Genomic DNA, 23,475 nt, shown 5'->3' with positions numbered 1-23,475 from the left:
TTCCATTATCGCAGCACGATTTTCCTTCTGATTTCTTTTTACAGTTAGGTATTGAGACTAATAGAGCACGTTTTAAATATTAAGGCGAGGAAACAACATTAAGCCATAGAAAAACAATATTTTCTTTTTCGGCCTTAACCCTACTTTTTTTGTATTGCATTTTTTGAGCCTAAAACAACGTCTTTTGAATTGATAGCACGGCGTACTAAAAGCTAGGTATGTAAGGAGGGGCATGCTGCCCCTGCAACCCCCCTGCTTGGGATAACTATAGGATTTGGGGTGGGTGCGAGTTTGGCTATATGCAAAGTAGTTTTTACATTTGAGCACTTAAATCAAAGAAATCTCCCCAAATAAAAAGCAAGTATGGCAACACTGAACAAAAACAGGGAAGAAATGTCAAAATCAACCATTTTTGCTTGTTTTGTATGTAAAAAAGTGAACTTTGAAAATTAATTAAAAATAGAAATAAATCTTTCCTAAATTGCTATAGTTATTATTTATTTGCACATATCTATCAAATAAAAAAACCGCGACACGAAATTCGTGCTGCGGTAATGGAAAGTTGAGCCCAAAAACAATTTAAAAGAAATTTTCTGCAAATTTCCCTCAAAAAACCAATAAGATACTCCTAAACATAATAATCACTACTATCTCACACAAAAAGTATTAACTACATTTGCCACCACTGTCCAAGCCTTTGTTTCATCTTTGTTGTATTTCATTTGAAAAGTTGAAAAGGCTTTCCTCAAACAAGAATCAACTGAACAACCTCATTCGTGTTTGAGACGGAGTCGTGTTCAGTTCAGTTCATTGATTATCGCGAGTGTTCATTTCTCTCCCCATCAATTTTGCAGTTGTTCTTGTTCAAGTTCATTCAATTCAGCTTATAAGTTTTATGTTATTTTCTTTGCTTAAAAAAGAAGGGTGTAGTTAAATCTAAAAATTGCACAAAAATTAATATTGAAACATATAAAGAAATAAATAAACTTGGTGCATCATCGTTTTTGATTATAGTACATTTTCAAGATCAAGTTTGAAGAAGTTATAGCTTAATTTATAAATGAAAATTGGATTTACCAGTGCGGCCGCCGACGACGACAACAACGGACAACAGAATCCCAATTCGCAAGCATTCATCTTCTACTTCCACTTCCAGAAACAGAAACAATGTAAGTGCAGACTTTTGATTTAGTGTTGTTAATGTTAACCGGCTTTAAAATTCTTCCTCCTTGTAATCTTTCTTAGTTAGTTAAGACACTAGTAGATAGGTAGGTACTACGCTACGGGTACCCCTATCATCAGGCATATCTATATATTTAACTGTCTTGAGAATTGCAAAAAGTTAAGTTACCGGTCAGCTTAGAATACAACTCGAAGCGAAGAGTAATAATTTGTTAAGTGAGACGCACGACACGATGAAGATGAAGACGATGGGTATCGGCATGGGCCTAGTACCGTGCCTACGGAGTGCCAAAGTAATTAAAAAATGTCTTATCTCCTCCGCTGTTTGCTTCGACAAGAACTTGTTCACGAAAATAGAAAAATAGTTATTTTTATTCGTTCATCGTTCTTCCTTTCATTTTTTTTTTGCTGTGAAAGGCAAAGGAGAACGATATAACTAGCAAACCTAACCAAGGCGCAGCAATAGCAAAATGGGTAAGAAAATCGAATAAGATGAGGAAAAAAGGGCATAGACCCTTCTCCTTGGTTGGTGTTGGTTTTGTTTTGCAGTTCAGAACTTGAGATAGAGAAGAGGTTGATTCTTTTTCTTGTTTGTTGCTATTGGGAGTTGCTCTTCGATCTTGATGTGTTCACAAAGCACAAAGAAAGTTAAGATAGGAGCGGTATAAAGTTCTAAAATTAAATTTAAAAAGGAGCGCCTATCAATATAGAAAATCTACATCAAACTTCATCCATTCATCCAACTAGTAGAACCCATCCCTAAAATTATCCTGGATTTCACTTTCCCCTTTTATATATAAACATGTATATACCTACGTTCTTCTTTTTAAAGCAAGGCTGTGTATTTTAAAGAATATGTATTTTCATTCTCAACACGTTGCGCACATATGTGCTCCAGCTCCTGCTGGGCTGAGTTTTGTTCAGCTCTGAACTGCGAAGCCTGAAGTGATGGTGGTACAAACACCGGCATTAACATTAAGTTTAACAGGAACAACAAATGAACAAAAAAAAAAAAGAAGGGAGGGTTGCAATTGTTCACTGCTGTTCGCACCCCCGCGTTCTGGAACAAAAGGTATTCGTATTTGAGTTCGAGTTGTTGTTCGTGGAATTTTGTTCCTAATGAACCCTCTGTTTCTGGTTCTGGTTCAATGTTCCATCTTCCATTAATGGAAACAGTCAGCTCAGTTCAGCAGAGAACACAAACAGAAACAGAAACAGAGATCCACCCAATTCCGCAAAAATATATTGTCCATGTGGGGTGCTGAATAAAAGTGAGTTCCTTTTTCTTTCCTAGTGATTGTTAATGTAGTGATGTTATGATATGTGTTGAAGGCAAGGAAGAATAAGCGAGTGCATGAGTGGAGTCATTGTGCACTTAGCCTTAAATAAATACCTACAACAGAAAAGGACGAATGTACTAAAGATAAATCGATATAACTTGCTGTGTTTTTGTGTTGTTGGCTGTTTTAAATTTTTTGGAGAGTATGCGTAGACAATTGAGATTGAGTGAATTCCTGTTTTGACTGTTTTGGAAAGGTAGGTAGGTGGATAGCGGATTACGGAAGTCGGAAGTGGAACGAATTGATAAGTTATGAAATTGGGCGGAAGCTTTGGTAGGAATATTGGAAGGCAGCGCATAATAAGAGATACATAAGTATTTATCATTAGAACTATCAAACGTCGTTGACATCGTTACTATAAATGAGTCCTTTAAACTCTATCCTTTTATAGACAGGAATATACATAAGGGTCCCCTGTCCACAAATGTTCTATTTGAAAAAGAAACCCAGTTTAAATCTCTAAAGAAGGGATGAAATCGTCGCCGTTGTATTAAAACTCCCTTAGTCCATTTTATTGTGTTTTGAGATATTTGCATTTAAAGTTTGAAATCAATATACCTTACCTACAAATTATTAGATTTTGGGAGTTTTAGTTCTTCATAGTTTAAAAATGATGCATCGTAGAGCTTTGGGAGTTTTGAGAAAATATAAATTTTGTTATTTGCATGAACTTGATGTATTTATTCCATTTTTTCGGAAAATGGACTTAGATGTTTTCAAAGAACGACGACGAAATAAGTTTAACATTTTTGGTTGTAGGGAAATACCTATATTTTCCAAAAATTTACTAAAATTGACTTCATTCAAAATGCCATACTCCAGCTATGGGACACCTAAGAATTCAAATTGTCAGTCTTAAATATAGCGAGAACACTATAACAATATGTTCCTTCCTATATAAATAACTGCCAATTAAATTTAACTTTACTGAAGAATTTGGCCTAAGTCCAAATCTGGTTTGAAAATCAAACAATTAAGTTAGATTTTTAATTAAGTTAAATTTTGAAGAATTTTTGTGGCCTAAGACCAATTCCAATTGTTTTACCAGTGGCATTATAGTTAGTGCGTTGGACTGTCATGCCAGAGGTCTTGGATTTGATCCCTGCCTATGCCAGCTTAAGTTTTGTTCACGGGTACTGCCTCTTGCGAGGAATTGACAAATTCTCCAAGAGTAATTCTTGTCATGAAAAGTGCTTTCTGATTTTAGCCGTTCGAATTCGGTTCAAAATTGTAGGTCCCATCCATCCCTGACAACGGGCAGGTTCAGCGAACATAAGGGACTTCATTTGCAGTCAACTTCATTCTTTGAACGTAAATTTTGACCAAGGCAATTAGTTAGTTTTTCAAGTGTCATGAATTTCAAATTCCGAACTTCACTTCACAAACCTCTACTTTAAGTTCATAGTACAAAAAGTACCAACAAAATTATTGTCTACAAAACAATCCTCAGGCAAGATACAAGTCAATCACTATTTTAATTTTGTATTGTAAAGAAATATTAGTTATTTCTTTTCCAAATTGACAAGGAAAACTTTTACAGAAAGCATTAAATGAAGTTGTGCAGAAAATAAATAAATCATAGAGTAATACAGTTCAGCTTTCAGTTGCATGAAAAAACACTTGACTTGATAGTTAGGGAGATTTTTCTTGACTAACTTTCCAGTCAGATTTCCATTAAAGTTGCCTTAATTGGAAGGTCATTTTTTGGCAGCTGGCCAATCAGATAGTAGAAACTTGCCTAACTTTCAGTCCCTTATTTCGTCTGAACCTGCCGAACAATACTCGCACACAGGAATGGTTGAGAGCTGTAAGTCACTAGACATTTATTTTATTTTTTATTATTTTAAGACCTATTCTGCTTGGAAAATCAAACATTTATGTAAGTCAATTTGAAGAAATCAACTTTTAAAAATTCAAACTAAAAAACATTAGGTTTTTTAAGACAATATAAATTCATGAACTATTTTTTTATTACAACAAAACATGTGATGGTTTTCCAAATTTATAAACCCTTTGTCAATAATTTGTTTCAACAAAAACTCCAAAAATTACAAAATTTCTGAAAGATCCCCTTTAGTTGTTCACCTTCACCTATTCTAAATAATACTAAAAAAACACATTGATCTATCCAAGCTTAAACGATTTCTGAAAAAAATGTTTGTTCTCATAACGAATCAGTTTTCCGAACAAGGCTATAACAATAAGATTTTGAATTATAAGACAGCATACAAAAATCGTTAAAAAGTTTTTTTTTTTTTTAATTTGGATAGATAGCTAAAATCGATAGCTAAAGTACGAAGCACCAAAAATTAAGTCAAAAACTTGTTTTTTTTTTAAATAACAATTTTTATAAGAATTTCCTGAGAGAAAGTTTGACACTAAACGAAATTCAATTATATCCAGGACAAAAACATTTGTACTTTTCAAAATCATAACAAAATATTTTGTAGTTTTATTTTTAAGGGCATGGAACACGCTTCTTCAAAATCGATGCCTCTGAGGATGTCGCTTTCGATTGATATCCGCGACAAACATGTCAATCTTTCTTGAATCATTGTAGTTATGAATTCGTTTTTGATTCTTTTAAACATTGAGAAGGAACGTTCCCCACTGCAATTGGTCGAAATCATACTTAAGAAAATTCTAAGTGCAATTTCAAAATTTGGAAATTCATCTTAAATTTTATTATAAATCTCTAGAATGTTGTCAGTTTTTTTCATTTTGGTGTCGATAATTTTCAAGTAGGTAGTATTTTAAATTCAGCATGTAGTTCATCTCCGTTCATATCTTCAGTGTAAAATTTAGCAAAAGTTGGCCAATCTTCGTATACGAACCTAGTCGCTGTTTGAAATGAACGCTTAGTGTGTCGACAATGGGTAGAAAGGTTTCAATTTTAAATCTTTCTTTCCCAGTCAGAATTACTGAAGGTCCAGAGCTATCTAAAAAAAGTCTGGAGTGAGCTTCTACACCTCATGCTTTCAGAAAGGTCCTTATATTTGGAATCCCCAATTTTAAATTCATCTATTGCACTCAGCAAAATTTATTGCAACATCAAGGGTAATATTTTGTTTTTGGAAATTTGTTGCAAAGAGTAAATGCTTCCTCTCTGGCCTCTCGAGCCTGTTCAAGTCGTTCGCGATAGACATCAAAGCTTCTTCAATTTCTTGATGACCTTTATATAAGGCGCTTGTTTGAAAAAGACTTTTTTAAAATTTTGTTTGGACCTAAATGAGCAGTCAACACACTCCATCGATGAGAAGTTACCGAAAAAAAGTAATACAATTTTTGAATTATGTCAAAGAATTTGGCGGCATGCACTCCTACCAAGTTTAATGAGTGCCCTGCATATGTTACGAAAGTGGCAATTTACATTTTTCTTTTATTCTTGCCTGCAGACCAGAAATCTTTCCTCACATATTTGCCGCGTTTTCGTAGCTTTGGCCTTTGTTATCGAAATGTCATGATCCTCCAAAAACTTCAGTATGATTTCCGCTAAATAATCAGATCTATGTTCGTTAATTGGAATAAAGTCCAAAAACCTTTCAACAGGCTCGTGATCTTTTACGTAACGAATAATAAATGTTAGTTGATCAACATGAGACAGATCGGTTGTACTATAAATATTATACCATTTTGACTTCTTTTACAAAAGTTTTTAAAACCTGTCTTCCTAGGACATAAATAAATTCATTACAGAAATTTGCTGAAAAATAACACGCATGACCATATCCTGGATTTGCTTAAATGATCTACGAGAAACGGATCAAACTCGCTACTCAATGCAACTTAATGCATGGAAGATCCGAGGATCTCATTGTCACCACGAAATGGAAGCCCTCTCGAAGCTAAAAACTTTACAACAGCTACAATCGGCTTCAACACCCAGTAACTTACTTCATTTTGATGTTGTGATATTAATTCAGTATCTACTATACCTGTCACTGTTCGTGCTATGTTTAGGCCATCATAGATATGGGCAGAACTGCTTTGATGCGAAATAATTATTTGATTGATGTGCTTAAATATATAATATAATTTCGCAGGGAATGTGATTTAAATTGTTCAGCAAAGTTTGTGGTTCAGCAAGGAAAGTACGAATTCTGGTTATTCTTTATGCATCTAAAATTGTATCAAAATATTTTTTTTTCTTGAAAATAGACCAATAGATGTTAAGTCATGTTTCAGTAATTTTGGGGCCCCTAGTGATTGCGGGGCCCTTGGCCTGGACCCAGTGGTAAAGAGGGGTCTGCAAGTAGCAATTCCGTGATTTTAACTTTAGAAAATTTTCGTTTAAAATTAGGTCGATCATATTTTCAGCTTACTAAATTGCTAAAAATTTCTTCAAATTTTACTAAATTGTTAAAATATTACGCTTTTATTTTTATCTGTTAAAACAGATTTAATTGCAACCTATCCCTGTTTAGCTACGACTTCAATAATCTGTCAAAATTTAGCTGGAAATAAATGCACCGAGAAATATATCAATTTTAACAGTTCAATGATGTACCTACACTATTAAACAAAAATACGTAACACTCGGCTAAAATGTTTTAACAAACCTTGACTTTTTGAGAGAATTATTTATGGAAGCTTAATTTTACCTAAAATAAGTACAACGCTTTAGCCTAAAACACACCTTTTTATGGATTTTTATAGAGATAAAATTATAATATCAAATTTGAATTCAAGACAACAAAATCTTACTGAAATGAATGGTTTGATTTTTGCTCTAGAACACATGCTTACTTTTGTTGACCGGTGTAAAGATTTACATTCAGAAGGTGTTCGTATTTTTTTAAGAACCTTCTACTGTTTCATCACGTTCTCCAACTCCAGAAAGTTAAATGTCATACAAATTTTTGCCGGCACATCTAATAACTTCTTAGAGAGTCATCTATCACACATTTGTTGCTCCACAAAATTGATGATAATATGAAACCAACTTTTTATCGTTGAATCAAATTTTGTTCATATCTTAAAAGAAAATTGTCACAAAATAGAAAATAAGAGCTCATGTTATATTTTTTTCTGCTATGAAAAGCAAATTTGGTCTTCCTAAGAAGCATTGTAATTTGTTACTCTCAAAAATATTCGACAAAAATAAAACAACCATTTCTTACAATTAAGAAAAACAAAACAAAACATAATTGATTAGATAAAGTAAAAAAAAAAAATATTGAGAAAGACTCGCAGAAGTCGAACAAGCAATATTTTTTACCATTAACAAAAAAATAGAAGAAAAAAAACAAGAATGTTTCTCCTAATTAGCTAATTTCCTCTTTATTAACAACAATGGTTTTATTTTTTTTATTTTTTTTTTTGAAACAAAAACCACATTCAAGCAGAATATCGACGTCGAGAAATAAAATCACAGCGCGAAGAAACAATAAAGTAAATTTTATTTTTTATCGCCAAAAGACAGAATCTTCATGTTTTGGTCGCTCAAGTTCGTTTCTTTGACTTCTGTCTTCTTTTATTTCAACAATCGCACCCGCACCACAACCCGCTGCTGTTTACCAAAGCAGCAGAGGCATAGGCAAGGCACCCATTACTTCTTCATATCTCTTGGATTGTTTTCACAAAACAAGTACGAGTATAAAATATTATTGTATTCCCTTTTTTCTTTCTTTTTTCGGTATACAATTCTGTTTCTCGAATTCCCATCGCATATTCCTGTACTCAACGTCAGCAACATGACTTGAATGATTCATGTTTTCCTTTCGCGTTTTTGGGTTCTGCTGATACGATACTTAACTTATACTGACTGACTCGTCGCGTCGTCGTGCGACGTACCTAGCAGAATGTTTTTAACGACATTTTTGGGGGATTGAGCCCGTATCCGTATGACTTTGGCTGTGACTGAGGCTCTGTCTCTATATAGAGAAGCAAAAATGAAGTCCCAAATGCAATGACCCTTCGAGTCGATTTATGTAGAGTTTCCTTGGACCGGCTAATGACTCATTCATCCACACACCAGGCAAGCCAAGCTTAACAAATTACATATTGTCATCGGATGTTGGTATGAACACAGTTAACGCACAAAAATATATTCTGCGATGGGATTATGCACGCATAGAGAATTAACATTGGAAAATATGCAAATGAATGAATTGTGCGATCAAGATCAGCGGTGCCATTACAAAAAAAAATATTAAAATAAACAATGACGAGTTCTGGTAGATTCTTGAATTTCCATACAATTCAAATCAATTTTTGGCTTCGAAAAGTTCCTTTTTTTCAAAGATTTCTTTATAACAAAGTTGCCTGTTGACACCTGTAAGTCTTAGCTCAAAATATGGTTCTATTTGTCTATGCTAATTTTTATTGTTTTCCTCAGCTCTTCTTTGAACATGATCATGAAAGTAAAAGTTGTGAAGTATTGTTCATAAAAAACATAAATATGTATGAAACATTTTAAATCTAGGGTTTGATTCAACACCTGATGAGAATATAGCTGTTCCTTTAATTCTATCTATTTTGGATTTCCCAAATACACGCTTCCAGTCATTATTTATAAGAGAAACCCATAACTCGACAACTAATTTTGGGAGTATTGGTCAGTATACTGCACATTTGTGAACGTTTATAAGATTCTAGGGATATGAGTCTTGATATGAAATACCATAGCCTTTCTCAGCGTTTGGCTGGGGTGAGTTGTTAAAAAAAGAAATTTTTCACAATTTTGGCGGATTGTTATAACCAAAAGTGTGGTATGCCAAAAAGTCTACAGATCACAGAAATATATAAAAGTGCCAGATGTCTCACTTTCAGCTTTCCCCCCCATAAACGTCTTCAAATTGGTCAACTTCATTAAACTTTATCAAGAGGAATCAATTGTTGGCTTCGAAGTTCCTTTTTGTCAAAGGAAACGATTTTTTTTTATAACAAAGTTGCTTGTTGACGCCTGCACGTCTTAGCCCAAAATATGGTTCTATTTGTCTATGATAATTTTTCTTTTTGGCCACAATTCGTCTCTGAGCGTGTACTGAAACAGATAGCGAAAGTAAAAGTCGTGAAGTGTTGTAAATAAATAAACATTTAAATTCTAAAGTATAATTCAACACCTGAAGTGAAAAATAGTTGTACCTTCAATTCTCTTTATCATGGATTTCTCAAGAGTTTTTCTTTGTCATTTTTTATGATAGAGGCTCAAGCTCTTAGTACAGCCGAGAGCAAGGTGTTGAAAATAGACATTTCGTTTCACGTTTCACTTTCAGCTTTTCTCTGCTAGACTTCTCACAATTGGTGAACCTTAGTATTCAATATCAATACACTACAACCTACAACCCTAGATACACCAATTTTGTTTATACATATATCTATGTATGTAACATACATCAGTATGTAACTACATCTGTGAAAAAAGTCGCAAACGGATATAAACATTATGAATCATAGGAATTAGTCTCAGGACATTTGTTGGTCTAATTCAAGTTTAAGTTTGCATCAGTCATAAACTTTAAAATAAGAATTTCGTCATACCTTTCTTAGTTCCAACACTATCATAGTATTTAGTGGGGGGAATCGATTAACTCATCAAGTCTTCATCAATTTATTAAAGGATTTATAAGGAAATCCTAAGCATTGAACAACTTTTCAATCCTTTTAAGGTGCGCTGCTAAGAACTAAAGCAAGAAGGTATTGTGTTGTCACTGATTCTGTTATTTCTCCATCCATTGAAGTTCTTGTTTGACTTGACTTCCAAAGCCAATGTCGGTTGGTACTCACAAGAACTATGATGTCCAGTGGGAACAGTTTAAAATGGCTAGACGTTAGGATCACTTGTGTCTTTATTGACGTAAAACATAAGCGAATCAAATCAAATCAGACTAAAAACATAAACACATAAAAAGGAAAAGGAATCAAGTATTTTATCTCAGAAATTGTTTATTCCAAGTTTTCTTTTGTTATTTAGTTACGGTTTGTTTTTTGTTTTCTTTTAAACGTGTGTGATTAATTTTCTAAACAATAAATAATTGATCCAAAGTGGTTACGGTATGTTTTAATGTACTTGGTTGGTTCTGAAAAAAAAAATAACAGCTCTTTGAAGGAACTTGTGCTCCTAAATGGTTTTTCTTACGGTATTTCACGAAGGTGAAATTAAACAAGATATTTCGGGTTCTCTTTTGAAAATTTTGTTGAAAACGATATGTTTTTAGTATTTTTAGTTGGTCAGGGATGAGTTTTGGAGAAATGCGTTAAAAAAACCAAAATGATAATTGATCACTTTTTCTATCTTAAATTTAAAGAAGACCGCGTCACATGTGAACAGATTTAAAAAATGCCTCTAAATCTTCAATGTTGTGTTTATTATTGTATGAAGAAGATTCTGTACCCAACGAAAATCGAGGAAGTTGGGCGGAACATAATGATTTAGTGTCCAAACAGTTTAACAATTTTTCGGAAAAGGCTATAAAGAGGAAAAAAGTTTCCTTCTATTTTATTGTTATTATTATTTTAATTATTTTTATTACAAATTCCTTATTAAAGAATTAGATATTTTACAATTTAATATACATAACTAGCGGCCCGCCCCGGCTTCGCACGGGTAGACATAAATAGGTACAGATATTTAAGTTATAAGCATGTTAAATAAAACGACCATGAAAAGCCTCATTGTACACTACGTTGGCTGTGGTATTTGTAGGTGGCAACAAAGCATATTGATTTTCAGGAGATCCTACTCTAGAAAGTGAAACATACAATTGCCCGTGGGAGAAGGAATGGCTGTAAATTGAATAAATATTGGTCAAAGGACTATTTTTTACGAATCAGCCCTTTTTCTCCCAACTTTTTGTGATTTGCTCAAAAAAATTGGAAAAAAGGCTATTTATTCAAAAAATTGCACTTTGATGGCTTCTACTGGCGCACCAGTGCGAGTTGAAAAAAAAAACACCAAAGCAGTTTTAAAGAGCGTGAAATTCCCTCTAAGGTCCATTAAACCGGTTGACAATATTGTAAAAAGTGAGTGAGCATTAGAACTTTGAAAAAAAAGCATTTTTTTACATGCATTTTAAATGGGAAAACTTCAATTTTAAATTGTAAGTACTTAAAATTGATATGAAGAGCTCTACTTTGGTGAACATTTTTTTCTATAAGTAAATTAATATTTTGCTTGAGCAACCTAATATATATTTTTTTAGTTGCTAAAGGCAGTTCAATCTTAGGTTTTATATTGCGAAACTTAAAGAAGTTTTCCGATCCACACACCTTAAAGTGTTTATATTTCGAGTTTGTAAGGTCTAATCTTAAATACTGCAGTGTAATCTGGAATACTTCATATTTCTCTATTCATTTAGAATCGAAAAATCCAAAAACGATTTACTCGAGTTGTAGTGAAAAGACTTCAGTGGGACATAGATCTTCCTACCTATGAAACCAGATGTAAATTACTTGGTATTTTGCCTCTTAACATTCGTAGAAAATTCACAGAGGTTATGTTCATTCGTGACATTGTAGCAGTCACAAATATTAGCTCTTATTGGGATTAATGTTCCTGCGAGATTGCTTCGAAACCAATCGTTTTTTAATGTCCCATATCATCGAACTGTGTATGCATCCAATGAACCATTATCCAGGTGTTTAAGAGAAATAGAAATAGGACAAATACTGCTTGCGTCATGATTGATAACAATGTTGGTAGGTAATTATTTAAATCAAATTTATTGTTTATTCTAAATAACTATGCTGGTGGTAATGTTTAAAATTTTAAATTGTATGCATTATATTATCTAATAATCACTTAAGTACCTATTGTAACTTTGTTTGATGAATAAACTAGACTAAATAATGTGTTAAATATAATTCGACAAAGGAAAAGAAGTTATTATCCCACATTCTAACTGATCTTCTATTCCAATCAAAGCGGATTCAGTTCATTGTTGGACTAATTTTAGTGATTAAAACTTAATAATTATCAAGGTCAATTGTTTTAATAGGTCAGTAATATAAATTTCGAATTTTCCTGTTTCTTCATACGTCCGGCAAACCGTCTTCGTTGTTTGTTTTTCCAACGGAAAATAAATCGAAAAACATTATCTGAAGGCGTTAAATTGGTATTGGCAGAATTCCCTAGTCGGCTAGATTTCTGTAGAGCCTTGTGACTTTTGCCACTATTAACGGTCACTATTAACGATTCCTTTGCGCCGATGAAAAATGCAAATTTGAGAAGAAATGTTTGATGACAAGAGTTGTTCTTGGAGGATAGTACAGGAAGAGATTAAATCAAAAACTTGTGGCACGTGCGACCGTCTTGACATTACGCGATGTAATCAATTGAATCAATCTTAAATTTTATTCCGCATTCGGTTTGGCAAAAAAGAAAACAATTTTCATCAAAGCCACCATTAATGGAAAACATGCAATAAGACAACAATTCAAACAATATAAGCGACTTCATTTGCAGTCAATTGCTTTTATTGAACCTAAAATTTTGACCAAGGCAACTACTTAGTTTTTTAAGTGTCATACATTTAAAACTGGGAACTTAAAAGTCTAAGACTCGAAAGCAAATTTTGAGAGTCAAGTAGTAAACAACATTCCTTTATATGAATGTGGTTTAAATTTTCTGTAAATAAGCAAATTATTTGCTACTGCTTCCTTTATCGAAGCCCAAATTTAGACAGAGTATCAACTTCTCGTGAATTTCATGGCTTCAACAATCAGGCCAGACAACACCCGATGGAGTGTGTGCACAAATCTTCGCTGAGTTGAACCACCTAACTCGGCTGGTCGACGACCCCACCCGAATATAGGACGTTGAAGGTCGAGCAGAAATACTCTTGACTTGTTTCTTAGCTCTGACCCTGATAAGTACACTGTTAGTGTTCTATCTCCTCTAGGCATATCTGACCATTGTGTTATATCAGCAAGTTTCTCGTGTCAAAACTGTTCAGTTAAAGAAAGAGCTAAAAGAGAACCGTTTGGCAATACGAGAAAGCCAACTGGGACGGTCTTAATAATTACTTCAGGATCTTTAACTAGTCACTATGCTTCCTCGATAGTGACGTTGACACCAGCGCTGATATGATAACAAGTTTAATTCTCCTGGGAATGAGAACTTTTATACCAAACAGGGTTAAAAGTATCAGACCCAAGGAAAACGCTTGGTTTGATGCGAGCTGTAAAGAGGTTATTAGGGCCAAAGAGGTTAGTTTCCGTTGCTATAAAGCCAACCGTACTGAGGAAAGCCGGAAAAAGTTCAAACAAGCCAGGAAGGCCTGCAACGCCCATATTCGACGGACCAAATTTTTACATGACCAAAATTTACGGCAAAAAATACTGCAATGTCCCAAAGGCAGTAAAAATTTTTGGTCATTTGTAAAAAACATGAGGAATTCTTCCTCTTCTTCGGTTCCTACGCTCGTTGATAATGACACTCCTTTTGTTAGCTCTTTAGAGAAAGCTAATCTCTTTGCTAGGCAGTTCGCCGCCAATTCTACGCTGCCAGTGAGTGTTATGACTTCGCCTGTACCTGATCGAGTTAGTGATTCTATAAGAACAATCTTATTTCGCACTCGTACTGTGGCAAGAATCCTTTGAGATCTAAACACACATAAATTCACTGGTCCGAATGATATCCCCGCTATTGTTCTGAAGAGGTGTTCTTCAATGCTGGAAAAACCACTGCGTAAGCTTTTTCATCTATCCTACTCCCCAACGCAACGCTGTTTAATTATCAGCTCAAGAAATATCTTGAAGATCGAAAGCTTCTTAATGACCGGCATCACGGCTTTCGAAGCAATAGGTCCACTGGTGATCTCATGGTTCATCTCACCGAACAGTGGAGCAATTCTTTACATCGCTTTGGAGAAAGTAAGATTATTGCACTTGATATTTCAAAAGCATTTGATAGGGTTTGGCATCAGGCTCTCTTATCGAAAATGCGTGCTTTCGGTTTGCATAAGTCCCTGCTTCACTGGATTAGTAATTACCTTTCAAGTCTGAAAACCATAAAATAAATGCTGGTGTGTCCCAGGGCTCTGCTCTTTCTCCAACACTCTCATTTTTATAAATGATCTCGTGTCTGCAACTTCTAATCCAATACATTGTTTCGCTGACGATAGTATACTCTTAGCTTTTCATATTCGTTTTCAGTCTCACATCCCTCTTCTTCGGATGTGGAACTGCAACGACAAATCATGATAAGCTCATTAAATTCCGACTAAACAGCATTGCTCAATGGGGATTAAAAAACCGCGTGGAATTTAATGCTTCGAAAACGCAATGCTGTCTTGGATCGTTAAAGCGAGATATACCTCCATTGCCATTATCCATGGATGGCACTTGCATCAATAAGACTGAACACCTCTTGTGGAATGATCACATACGCGATGTCGCCAAAAATGCCGCAAGATGTTTGGGTTTTCTAAGGCGATGCAAGAAGTTTTTCTTCCCATCTGATCTGGCAGTTATCTACAAGACTTATGTACGTCCAAAGCTTGAGTATACTTGAGTATAACTCCCATCTCTGGGCTGGTGCTCCTGCAACTTACTTAAGCCTCTTGGATAGTATTGAATGTAGAGCATTTAAATTGATAGATGATAATATCATCATAAGTTCATTTACTTCGCTTGAACATCTACGTAAGGTCTCTTGTCTGACCCTTTTAACAGCTTATGTTCCAGTTGCATTCCTCCACTTAAACAGTTTAACCGTAATACTCGTGATTCTAGGAATGCTCATCAGTATACCCTCGAGCCCAACTTTGGCCGTACTGTCATATACAGAGATTCGTTCTTTAGCCGTACTACGCGAATGTGGCATGCCTTATTACACTCTGACTTTTCTAGTCATTGCAATATTCAGGAATTCAAAACCAATGTGCACCGACATCTCCTTTTAAACCCTGTCTCCTCTTTCTTGTGCTCACACTGTGCCTCTGCATTATAAGGGTAGTAATATCCCCTTGAGTGTGTGCTTATTAAAAAAAAAAACAACCGTCTGGAAGGTTATTTTTCAGCAGCGATTGGGGGTGAGCGTTCAAAAATGGTAATTTTTCCAATTTTAAGGTCGAAATGATAATCACATAAGTGATGTATATGATTAAAGATTTTGTTCCTAAAGGTTTTTTTCCATCCTTCTGCCTGCCAGACGCATTTCAAGATTTTTCAAGTGCATTTCTAAACTTAAAACCCTGATAACACGAAAATACCAGAAAATTTCACCTGATTAGAAAATATAGGTTATTTGGTTGCAGCCTTTTGCTTGCCAGACGCATTTAAAACGTTTTGTCAAATTTACTAAACTTAAATTTAAGACCATTTGTTCATTTTATGAAAAATGAAAAACATGTAAAAAAACTATTAGTAACCATGTTTCATTGCTGAATTGTTTCTATAAATATCGAATAAATAAACGTTATGAACCGAGCGGGATTAATTATACTCAATCTAAGATTTCTTTTTGTTACGCTTATGATAACACGGTTTTATATATTAAGAGCGCGCTGATGTTTTACGGCGTTCGCGTAATCGTATCATAATAAACCAAAGAAAATATTTTATATTTTCAAAACTTTAAAACCCACAAATAACATAAGTCAACTTTCATCAACGACTGTATATACATACATTGTTAATGTGGGTCCATCTGTGGCGAGACGTTTAAGATTGTGATTGGAATAAAAGATGTGTCAATGAATTTATTAAGTGCACAGCAGCAAACCACATCACCAACGCCATCGCCGTCACTATGAGTACATGCCCAGCAGCGAGAAGCCAGCAGCTAGAAGCTAGCAGCAACAGGAACAGCACTTACTTTTGATGATTGTGTATATTTTGATGCTAAATTGAATTGCATGTCTGTCAGATATTATTTATCAAGATTCAAGTACAGTTCTTCAGGCAATTACCGAAATCGCATTTAAATCAAAACTAATTAACACAATTAAACGAGTGCTTGGTTATTATATGCTGCGTATATACTCGTACATACCTAATCTCGGGTACTCAGATTCCAAGACATGGAGAATAATAAGAAGAAAAGATATAGAAAATATTTGTACTTTTTTGTAGTGTCTATTGTGTTTGCGGAATAACTTCTTGAACAGGAACAGCTAGAAAGCCTGTTAGATAGACACGGCGCATTCTTAATGCTCTGAATGCTTCTTTATACACCAACAGAGATAAACCGGCACCAAGAGCAAGAGCTAAAGCTAAATCTAAAGCTAGAGCAACTAAGATAAAGTGGCAGCAGAAGTAGAAGTAACATCAGCAAAACAACGGAACACAACCACCACAGTGTGAGTAGTTCCCCATTCAGACATTTCAGCTTAACATGCGACCAAATTGCAACCTTCTTTAAGTATTTTTTTTATCGTCTTGAGCTCTTTGTCGACATCGACATAGTCGTTGTTGTCGTCGTCGTAGTCGTATTCCTCTTCGTCTTCATCTCTGTTTTTAAGTCTTCTTTTTTTCCAGCAGTACACTTATTCATCATCAACAACTATTCAAGTCCTCCTTTGCTATTGTACCGATGTGATGCATGCTCCGGGGAAGGTTTAATAGCTGTTGGTGTTGCCCCAGCTAATGATGATAGCAGTGACCGGCCACAGGTAAATTGCTGACTTAAACTATCTAAAAAACAAAAGAACAGAACAAAATAATATAATAGAACAAAACCAGTTATAAAAAACGGATTTTTACGTGCTTAGCTAGCTGAGCAGAAATTTCACTGACAATCATCTGGCTGCAACTACAAGGCTTTAATAAAATGTTTGCCCATGCTTTTTCATCCTCTGGGTCCGGCTTCAAATCCAGCATCATCTCCGGATATCTAGATAGATCTCTGTGTGCTAATATGGAGACCGAATTTTGTGGGATATTCAAATGGACTCTGGGAGTACCTAAGTAGAGATAAAGGCACAACCATTTTAGGAATAACTACAAGCATTTAGCAAGAATACAACGACGATGATCGACCGACCAACCGACCGACCGACCCAATCTTTGGGATCTCAGGATCTTCCACTTCCAATATTTGCCGTTGAAAGTTGAATAACCAGATGAATTGGAAATGTAGAGTGCACACAAAAAACCAGTGTGATGTGATGCAGCTACAACAAAATAAAGTAAATCATATCCAATGCCGCTGCTGCTGCTGCAATGGAGCGTTTTGTAGTCGGTCGGTCGTATAGGAGGACTTTTTTCGTTCGTATCTTCGCGGTCGTATCGTTCAATGCATTAGTTTCTTGTTTGATTTGATGTCTCGAGCGATGTTATCTTGAGTTGAGCTTGAGTTTTTTCTTCAGTCTTTCTTTCACGAGCAAAATAATTGTAAGCGCGACTATGACTAAAATTCATAATTATTTGATTGAAGGCGGGAATTTCTTTCGCCTGTTCAAGTATAATTGGCCAAATTGATATTTCTTGTCATTGCCGTCAGCATTAAGATGCATTAGATTCTGCTAAATGTATGTAATAGAGAAATTAAAAAATAAAATTCAAAGAAAATATAAAATAACCTCGCTGAACGACAAACGACTAAAAAAGAAAAACGGAATAAGAGATGAGTAGTTGTTAAATAGGTTGCTGTGGCGACTGAGCCAGATATTGTGGATTGGTGGTGCATTTATTCAATTTGGAAAACCGTTGCACGCGACTTTCTTATTTGCATACAATTTGATGTAGGTATGTTAAGTGTATTGTATATATTTATTTCAAAAGAGTAGCTTTGCCATAAGAATTTCATGCAAATTTGCGAATATACCATATTTATACGTTTCTTGGGCAAAGATATTTAATGTCGTTGTCAACCAAGATATACATTTAACTGCTTTTATTTTGTAATTTCTCAGACAGTTTATAGTGTTCCCAATTTAGGTTTGCATATTTAAATTTGTGACAGGTTCAGGTTCTAGAAGAGAACTGCATAGTCCTTTTTATTTTGTAAGTTTATGTTTAAAACAACTTAACCTTGACAAAGTTGTTTGATGATGATTGGGGGACGTCAGAGAACATTGCAAAAATGTCAAGAGAATTTAATCTTTAACCAGATTTACTCCGGAAATCTAACAGGTTGTTTTTAACATTCTTTATAGTTTGATTTTGACAGTGACTGTTGTCAAAGCTCTGAGTTTGCACCATGGCTATAATCGGTTTTGCATTTTTTGGACAGGTTCAAATGACATAAATGGCTACTTAAAGATAAAGACAGTTCCTGGTATCTATTTAGTCCGCTTTAAAACAATTGCCTTCCAATTTTTTTAGGGGTTTTTTAGTACCCTTTTAATGTAAAGGCACAGTGTGAATATTAGGAAAGAGAGAAAAAAGAGTGGAAGAGAGGAAAAACAGAGCATTCCACATTCGCTTAGTACGGCTTTAGAACGCATATCTTTACTTGACAGTACGTCTGTTGTTGGGCTCGTGGTTAAACCGATTGGCATTCCCTAAACCGCGAGTTTTACGGTTAAACTACTTAAGAGAAGGTATGCAGCTAGCTATTTCAATTAAGCATAGTTTAGTAAAAAAGATTGAGGCAAGAAACTTTACGATAATGTTCGTGTGAGGATTTAGTTTTTTACGAGTCTTCGGAAATTTAATAGGTTGTGTTTTTAACATAGTTTGATTTTGACAGTGACTGTTGTTATAGCTCTTAAAATTTAGCTTGGCAAGATTAATATCATTGGTTTTGTATATTTTGGTTGTTATCAAAACCGAGTGTGTCAAAGCATTCCACATTCGCGTAGTACGGCTTAAGAATCGCCTCGAGGTAAACCGATTAGCATTCCCTAAACCGCGAGTTTTACGTATAAAATACTTTAGAAAAGGTATGCAGCTAGCTATTTTGTTTAATTCAAGAAAGATTGAGGCAAGAAACTTTTAAATGATGTTATTATCGCCAATCGTTTTTAAAGTTTTCCTTGCAAAGTTTAAGTAAGAGCAGAGATGGAAAATATATATGTATATGGTTTTCCATTAAGGACAGGCTGATTTTAATACTTAGTACAAGAAGTTGGATACCTTAAATAATTGCCATGGCTTAAATGATTGCCACGCATTCGAAATTTCCAGTTTTCGATGGATTTGGTGCATAAATCAGGCTCAATTTGACATTGACTGATTATGTTGTCTTTCAAGGCAGCGTAACTGCAGAATATCGATTGTGTCTTGAGCATGGCACTTAGCGACATCCTGTTCAAACCATATGTCTCCGGGTCCATATCATCGAATTCAGGCCACAAGAAGTTGGTGATCAATTGATCATCAACCTATAGCGATAGCCGTTGACTTTGATGGCCTGGCCAGCATCATTTTCGAACAAGCACAGACTGATGACGCCACAAATCCATAATATACACCAAGTAGTAAATTTCTTTGGGATGCATTGGCAAGTCGGCAATCCGCCAATATAAGCCGTGTTTTTTTTTGTATTCTATGGAATAAAGTGCAGTGAGAAATTGCCAAAAAAAAAGATCCGCAGTAGTCCGGTTCTTATATTTGAAAGTTGATACAATTGAATATTTGCCAGAATAATTTATAAAAAAATTCCAAAAAAATAGGAAAATTCAGACCAGAGGTGAAATCATGTAAGCTGAACACCATTTGCATTTTAGAAAGTGCTGCCAAACTTAATTAAACTGAGATAAACCTTTGGTGGAAACATAGCAAAATTTAATTTTTTTTTCTATTGTTTTCTCTTTCAAAATAAGCCAAGTTAGTCCAAATACCCAACGAACACGAAAAAAGTTTTATCATTTGGACGTATTACTCGATGCTGTTACTAGCCATGATGATTTGTCTTTAGGAAATTATTAAATAAGATATTTTTATAGAAAATTAAAGAAACTATATGCCAGAAACGAGCTGTCAAAATCAACCTGTTCCTAGTGAAAAACTTAAGTACTTGACTTTGTAAATTGTAGCCAGGTCAGCAGAAAGATAGACAAGTTGACACAAACATGCTACAACATTTTTATCAACATCGCTTAGTGATCGTTCCACATCAAGTGGTTGGTAAAGCCCATACCGAAATATCGTGATGCTTACATTTATTGATTCAAGTGTTAAGCATTTTGGAAAGTTGACCAGAAAGTTACACAAGAAAGTATAAAACACAGCTCACGACAAACTTGTACTTTGTGTAAGGATTTTTTGATAATAATAAAAATGCATTTATATAATGTTCCAGGCTTGAAATTAATGACATCTAAAAAATTAACTAACTCATGTAATTTTGCGTTCAAAGACTTTCTCTTATGATGTTTGAACCTGCCCTACGTTATATCAGGTAGATTTTTGAGTTCTCACCTTTAGTTAGGAAACAAAATTTTCTTTATTTGAGAAGTAGAGACCTTTTGAAGGAACGAAACACCTTTATCTCTTTCGTTTTACATACAAACTGTACATTTTCTGAGTGAAGACTCTGTTCTCCATTATTTAATATCTAAAAATTTGTTTTGTTTTTTCTGAGGCTGATGGATTCGAATTAAACTAATAACTAATTAATTTTTTAAATTAATTTTTAAAGTATGGAACCGTTGAGTTAATAAGTAAGCTTAATGTAGTTTACAATGAGGTGTTGAAAACAGGTAAGATTCCTCAAGAATTTAGGGAATCAATCATTTTTTGAATCCACAAAAAAGGAAGCTGGTCTGAGATGTCGAACTATAGAGGAATATCCTTTTAAAACTCAATAAATGGATTGAAGAAAATAAGCTGTTGAAAGAATCTAAGGCATTCTTTAGATCCGATTACTCAACAATCGATCATATCTTTGTTTTGAAAAGCATTGCGGATTCATTTATAAGATGAAGAAAGAATTTATACGCGTTTTTCGTGGATTTTAAGTCTGCATTATACACGGTGAATAGGCAAGCTCTTTTCTATAAGCTCTTTGGTATGGGAATGTCGTTAAAATTTGGAAGAGTCCTGCAAAGCCTGTATATGGATACTAATGCAGCAGTTTGGAATGGTACAAAAAGGTCGGATTGGTTTAGAACTGAATCAGGCGTTAGACAAGGTTCTACGATGAATTCAAGCCTATTCGCTCTATTTATCGAAGACTTAGTCGATTTCTTACCTGCTGGTATCGAACAAGCGGGAGAAATAATTAAAGCACTCTTGATCGCATATAACATTGTGGTTCTCGCATCATCTCCAGAATCAATACACCTTATTGTAAACCTAATTTTTCAGTACTGTAAAATATGGAACCTAATAGTAAATATGGAAAAGTATAAGATCATGATTTTCAAGAACGGAGGAGGTAAAAACTGTCTTAATGAAAAATGGAACTACAATGGTGAAAATATAGAGATTGTCAAAGAGTTCAAATCCCTTGGAGTGAGTTCGACAAAAAATGTAAGTATGGAAACGCATCTGAGAGAAAAGCTTACAAGTGCAAAAGCCGCCATCAGCGCATCTTGGAGTAGGTGTTTCTCAAACAAAAATATCGCACACACCAGTAAGTCCACTGTTTTTAAGGTATTAGCGGAATCAATCTTATTCTTATTCTATGGAGCTCAAGTGTGGGGAGAGAAGCAATATGAAGATGTGGAAAAATTGTTACGCTTCTACGTTAAGAGAATCTTCCGGCTGCCACCAAATACGCCGCAATATATAGTTACCGAAGATAGTGGCACTTCAAACTATTCGAGAGAGGTCGGGATGATATGCAGAATAGATGTAAGTTGCTAGAAGAGTGACATGGACCTTAACATAGATAAATTTGATTTCAATCAATGGGAGGAATCACTGTACCACCTAATTGCAAAAGTGGATGACATGTTATGGGAAAATGCCTTAATGAAGCAACTGGGTCTCTGTACAGAGCAATTTACAATCAACTCAATCACAATTGGGAGACGAAGAACTATTTCCGAGATGAATACAGCATAGAGGAGATTTCGATGATGGTAAAGCTGCGTGGTGAACTCGTACCTCTTAACTTCATTCCACATAGGGAGGATTTAACTTCATGGGTAAATGTCCTATTCTTAAAGACATCACGAGAATTGTTCTTGAAACGGGTTTTTTGAACGAAAATGAAACTTTATCATTGTTAAACGAAGTCGACGTTGAAAAACTGTATATTGGCTCTACATTAAAAGGAAGAATTGTTAATGAGAGTTTGTAAAGATAATATTTAATTTCAATAGTAAAATATTCAAAAAACAAACATTTTAGATCATGTACCCAATTCGTTTATGTATAAATTATATTTCATAAAAAATAAGTTTCCAATTTATGTTTTGTCAACTAGGCAGACGAGAGAATGCCATGTTTTTTTTTGATTTTTGTAAACAATGTAAATTATTTAAGATGAGCACTAAAAATCGATCTAATCTAAAGTCTTTTAATCTAATTAACTCATCACTCCAAGGAATGTTAGTGAAAGTCTGGAAACGAAGATAAGAGCTAAACTGCAAGTACTGTCTTCTTTCAAAGCCTTTCTCTAAGTCACTATAGAATTCTAGATTTAAAATCACCCAAAATTATTTCCGTTGAGTGATTTGGTCTAATTCTAAAAGTATAACGACCTCAAACCCCAGCTCTAGAACTAAATAGAAATTTTAAAAGAAAATCTTAATGCTGTAAATTTGTTAACTCCCACTGTATAAATTACACATCGACATCTTTTCCTTCTTAAGTGCTGAGAGTTGTTACCCTCCGAAACATCTTTTATATGCGCGCAATGACACGCACTTTAGGTTTTTATATATTTTTGTCTTTTTTGTTGTTGGCGTTTTTGTTTTGTTTTTGGAAACAAAGACAGTAAAACAAATCAACTTCCTCTCCAGTAGCGTGTTGAATAGTGGAGAATCATAAGAACTACACAAGAAAAAAAGGCGCGTTGCGATTGCGATGCTCAGTGAATATTAAAGAAAGAACACTTAACAAAACGCTTCTAAATTAAGACAGAAAATATGTATTATCTTGCAATTCATTCGAGTTTTATTCGAGACGCTTGTCGCTTCAGCTTCAATTTCAGCGTCGATGTCGACTAAGACGA

At 34.6% G+C, this 23,475-nt stretch overlaps 1 protein-coding gene across 2 annotated transcripts in view; it reads left to right on the top strand.

The window, feature by feature from the left end:
• The first annotated feature begins 787 nt into the window (after positions 1-787).
• LOC129947004 (protein singed) overlaps positions 788-23,475 on the top strand; it is a 45,129-nt gene continuing 22,441 nt past the window's right edge. For both annotated transcript variants that reach the window (XM_056057402.1, XM_056057401.1), the window contains exon 1: positions 788-1,169. The gene's annotated coding sequence lies outside the window, so the exon portion shown is untranslated. The remainder of the gene's footprint in view (positions 1,170-23,475) is intronic.

This window comes from Eupeodes corollae, chromosome 2 (genome assembly GCF_945859685.1).
Source record: "Eupeodes corollae chromosome 2, idEupCoro1.1, whole genome shotgun sequence".
NCBI classification, from domain to species: domain Eukaryota; kingdom Metazoa; phylum Arthropoda; class Insecta; order Diptera; family Syrphidae; genus Eupeodes; species Eupeodes corollae.
The sequence above is the reverse complement of the archived record's forward strand: the minus strand, read 5'-3'. Positions and strand labels throughout refer to the sequence as shown.